Here is a 5,287-nt window from a genome sequence, read left to right on the forward strand (position 1 = left end):
CAGAAGTCTTGTTCCTCCTGCCACCGAACTTCACTAATTCCCACTATATCTAACTTCAACCTATCCATTTCCCTTTTTAAATTTTCTAACCTACCTGCCCGATTAAGGGATCTGACATTCCACGCTCCGATCCGTAGAACGCCAGTTTTCTTTCTCCTGATAACGACATCCTCTTGAGTAGTCCCCGCCCGGAGATCCGAATGGGGGACTATTTTACCTCCGGAATATTTTACCCAAGAGGACGCCATCATCATGTAATCATACAGTAAAGATGCATGCCCTCGGGAAAAATTACGGCTGTAGTTTCCCCTTGCTTTCAGCCGTTCGCAGTACCAGCACAGCAAGGCCGTTTTGGTTATTGTTACAAGGCCAGATCAGTCAATCATCCAGACTGTTGCCCTTGCAACTACTGAAAAGGCTGCTGCCCCTCTTCAGGAACCACACGTTTGTCTGGCCTCTCAACAGATACCCCTCCGTTGTGGTTGTACCTACGGTACGGCTATCTGTATCGCTGAGGCACGCAAGCCTCCCCACCAACGGCAAGGTCCATGGTTCATGGGGGGGGGGGGGGGAGAGATTTAATTATTATCTGAAATGGAGAAGCGAGACGATAGTGGAAAGTTGAAAATTACGTATCGAAAGACATTAAAGGAAAATATGATGTTTGGATTCAGCTGAAAAATTCCTTTGAAGCTCTCATTGCAGACAATTCACATGAACAAAAAATTATGTTCTATAATCCCAAGTCATGCCTAACGAACACACTTATGAATGACTCCCTAGTGCTCGTATAAATGTGGTGACCTAAGAAAAATGGGTGTAATGAACTATCACTAAGAGATTTAATTATTATCTGAAATGGAGAAGCGAGACGATAATGGAAAGTTGAAAATTACGTATCGAAAGACATTAAAGGAAAACACAATGTTTGAATTGAGCTGAAAAATTCCTTTGAAGCTCTCATTCCAGACATTTAACAGGAACAAAAAATTATGTTCTATAGTCCCAAGTCATGCCTAACGAACAAACGTATGAATGACTCCCTAGTACTCGTATAAATGTGGTGACCTAAGAAAAATGGGTGTAAGTTATATTTTCCTCGCATTTAAACTGTAACCAGAAAACGGAATCTTTGCTACAGTTAGCCTTATATAAACAACCATTACCCACCAATATGTTAGACGCATTCAACTGTTACGAAGTGGCTAACCCGACGCTTCAGTCCGGAACCGCGCTGCTGCTATGGTCGCAGGTTCGAATCCTGCCTCGGGCATGGATGAGTGTGTTGTCCTTAGGTTAGTTAGGTTTAAGTAGTTCTAAGTCTAGGGGACTTCAGATGTTAAGTCCCATAGTGCTCAGAGCCATTTGAACCATTTGAAGTTGCTAATAAAACCTTTTCTGCTGAACAGTGTAACTGACGTTGAAAAAGGAGGGTTTTTAGTTTTCTTTACGTATTATTCTTTGTGTGTTGTAATTTCCTCAGCAGCTCCATTTTCTTAGAATACGACGTCAATGAACGAACGGGCAAATCATAACTTTGCGAAAATAAAGAAATTAAATTTTTCACTCTAGGGAAGAGTTGAACCAAGGACCTCTCGTTACGCAGTTCCTCATGCTAACCACGGGACCACGGCACTCGTCAACGCAGAGATTCCTTGATGTTGCCTATGTTGCCCATGGACTACTCAGTTTGTATATTTTGCTAATTTTTTCATAGTTCCACACAACTTCTTCCTGTTTTCTCGATTGATCTGTGTTCAGTTTTTCAAGGCTTACCCACTGTGCCAACTTATAACTAAATCTGAGGGGGGTGCGATGGGGAGGTTCCCTTGTTAGTATTGTATCCGCCTGGCAGTCGATTCCTCCGCACACCAGGCAAGCCGTGCGGGCAGCCGCCCTTCTAGGAGGACGTGCCTAAACGGCTCTCTTCAACAGCGATATTCCTTGTATGGTCTGTGCTATTTACCACGGAGTCGCAGTGTCTGCGGGCGCCAACCTCACCGACAGGCAGCATATTTGTCTCAGTAGAGAGCACTGTATTCATTGCATTACATTGCTATTCACGTGAATATCCATCCGCGCTAACTATTTAGACCACCGCCGGCCCGTGAGAAGTTATTACGCCCTACCCCTGAAGACGCCAGTACCAGCAGTTCCTTCCGGCTGCAAAAGCAGTTCAGCCCTAGCGCTACAAGTCGGGTTCGCCACGTAGGCACATCACAGACAAAGTCATAGGAGAGACATTTCTGTTGTATGTAGCTGTGTGAATATTCATCCGAGGACAATATAACTGAATTTTGTTAATAATGTTATTCTTTAAAATGTGTCTGAGGGTAAGGATACTTTACAGAGAGTGGCATTATCCCAGCTGGGTAATACAGTTTGTTTTTTTGTGTGTGCTTGAGGCAGCTCTTAATCAGACAACATATTTCTTTGAAGGTAGTACCCGATGAGGTGTATATTGCAGCAGAAAAGCGCAGTGGTATTGCTGATGCACAAATTGATGGAGGCTGTGAGCCCCGTTTGACCCATGCCAGATTTTGAAGCAGACTGTTTCTGTGGGGACTTTCATGTTGTTATTCTCACAGTGATTTTTGAATATAAGAGAGCTATCAGCATTGCTCCTACGTAATACGGAGTGTGACCACACTGCAATCGGACTCCTAAATGTCCTTCATGTACCTCATGAAGAGCTTTCATGTTCTGCAGATAACATGCACAGACATAGAAAAGGGTGTGAGTTTAGTGTGCTCCGATTTTAGGATCCTTATAGGTTTTTGAAAGAGTTATAAGATAGCTCACCACAGTGTCAAAGAGTTTGCTCTATACATCAAGGGCTAGGTCATCTGTATTGTTGAATTAGGAGTGAGCAGTTGATTGTCGATCTAGCTGTTGCAGCTGGAACACTGCCCCGAGGTAGGTAACATTTTTGTGATCTCCATTACCTATAAAAGAAAACCTATTAAGAAGCGTAAAAGAGAGATGGAGATCCTAATCCGACGTTTAGCAATCGGCGACAGACCCGTAGGCTGCTGATGGGTCCACAAAAACCTCGCCCATAACCCGTCAAGTTTCAAACCCTTTCTCTATGTAGTGGGTATTGTTGTGGCTGACGAAACTACGATGGTCCGGCCATGGCTGTGAGTTCTTTGGTTGCTCTGCGAGATGGCTCAGAGGTCTACAACGTATCAAATAGTTCAGTTTATGACACGACTGATAAAAGATTTAATTATCTTGATGAAATCCTTCCCCACAGGAATGTTTGATAATTTTCGTTTGTCATTGACGTTTGAAGCATTAATTAACAAACTGTTCTCTTGAAGTGTAATGTTCAACATTTACAAAAGTACATTTCCGTCTGAGACTTGGATAACACTTAGTCCTACTCCATGATGTCAGCTGTTTCAGTGGAGTCACGAACGGGGGCAGAGTGCTTCCATTTTGGTTCTATATTCACCTTCATGTGGGTGTCTTGCAGTGCCGAGGGAGAGGACACGTCTTGTTCAGTCCGTCTGATTCAGCGTTAATATCTGTGGTATCGGTGTGCGTTACCGACTTTGATAGGGTGCTGTGATCTTTGGGCGATAAGGGCAGGTATGATTCAAGAGTGGCCTGTACAGCTTTTCCTAGATCGAAAGCCTAGTATAAGGAGACAATCAATTATAAGTAGAATGCTATTCCGAACCGTGCATTCTAGCAGTATGTAGATGATTTATGTGTATGAAAAATGCGAAACTGCACTCTGGCTAGGAGTTGGCATTAAGCTACACACCCACTTGTTACTTTGTAAGACTCTTCAAAGATCAGAGCAAAGCAAGGGTGTACTGCACTCCACTGGATTACATGAAAACGTGGTATCTGTTCATTAAGACATGTCCAAAAAAAAGACACCACGCGTAATTCAGAGCTGTGATTCACTATATGTAAATTGAAGGTGGGTGGGAGGGTGGGGGGAGGATGGAAAGGAAAGGGAGGGCATTCCTAATGACAGCTGCATCGGGACATTATGCGCTATCATAGGCGACGAGTGAAAATATGTACCGGACCAGGATTCGAACCCGGGACCTCCTGCTCACAAGGCAGGTGCGTTAACCACTGTGCCACCCGGGACACAGTGTTAGCCGAACTTCGCGGAATACCTCGAGACGCCTCACAGCCGACCCACTCTCCCACCGAACGCCAACTATCCGCTGTCCCTGTCCATTTTCTCCATGCTCGCTACCCTGAGAATCCCGCAGGAGGACGGAGTTATCCGTGCATCCGCACTGAGGATCGTGGATCTATTGACCATCTAGGCAACTCAACTATATGAATGCGTGGTGTCTGTTGTTTCGTGCACAGGGCGACTGCAACTAATCACGGTGGTGTTCAAACCAACCTTTGGGTTGAGGACAGCTTTACCATGACATGTTGTTGTTGTTGCTGTGGTCTTCAGTCCTGAGACTGGTTTGATGCAGCTCTCCATGCTACTCTATCCTGTGCAAGCTTCTTCATCTCCCAGTACTTACTGCAACCTACATCCTTCTGAACCTGCTTAGTGTATTCATCTCTTGGTCTCCCTCTACGATTTTTACCCTCCACGCTACCCTCCAATACGAAATTTGTGATCCCTTGATGCCTCAGAACATGTCCCACCAACCGGTCCCTTCTTCTTGCCAAGTTGTGCCACAAACTCCTATTCTCCCCAATTCTGTTCAATACCTCCTCATTAGTTATATGATCTACCGATCTAATCTTCAGCATTCTTCTGTAGCACCACATTTCGAAAGCTTCTATTCTCTTCTTGTCCAAACTGTTTATCGTCCATGTTTCACTTCCATACATGGCTACACTCCAGACAAATACTTTCAGAAACGACTTCCTGACACTTAAATCTATACTCGATGTTAACAAATTTCTCTTCTTCAGAAACGCTTTCCTTGCCATTGTCAGTCTACATTTTATATCCTCTCTACTTCGACCATCATCAGTTATTTTGTTCACCAAATAGCAAAACTCCTTTACTACTTTAAGTGTCTCATTTCCTAATCTAATTCCCTCAGCATCACCCGACTTAATTGGACTACATTCCATTATCCTCATTTTGCTTTTGTTGATGTTCATCTTATATCCTCCTTTCAAGACACTGTCCATTCCGTTCAGCTGCTTCTGCAAGTCCTTTGCTGTCTCTGACAGAATTACAATGTCATCGGCGAACGTTAAAGTTTTTAATTTTTCTCCATGACATATCGGTATTAAAAACCATAATACATTAAGCGTGTAGGTCTAGTAAGTAAAACAAAAGGTC

The 5,287-nt window shown here is 43.8% G+C and overlaps 1 non-coding gene across 1 annotated transcript; it reads right to left on the bottom strand.

Annotated features, from left to right (window-relative positions):
* Positions 1 to 4,036: 4,036 nt before the first annotated feature.
* Trnat-ugu (transfer RNA threonine (anticodon UGU)) lies at positions 4,037 to 4,111 on the bottom strand. The gene has a single exon. It is a non-coding gene; the product is annotated as a tRNA-Thr (tRNA).
* Positions 4,112 to 5,287: the final 1,176 nt, after the last annotated feature.

The sequence above is a fragment of the Schistocerca serialis genome, chromosome 4, assembly GCF_023864345.2.
Source record: "Schistocerca serialis cubense isolate TAMUIC-IGC-003099 chromosome 4, iqSchSeri2.2, whole genome shotgun sequence".
NCBI classification, from domain to species: domain Eukaryota; kingdom Metazoa; phylum Arthropoda; class Insecta; order Orthoptera; family Acrididae; genus Schistocerca; species Schistocerca serialis.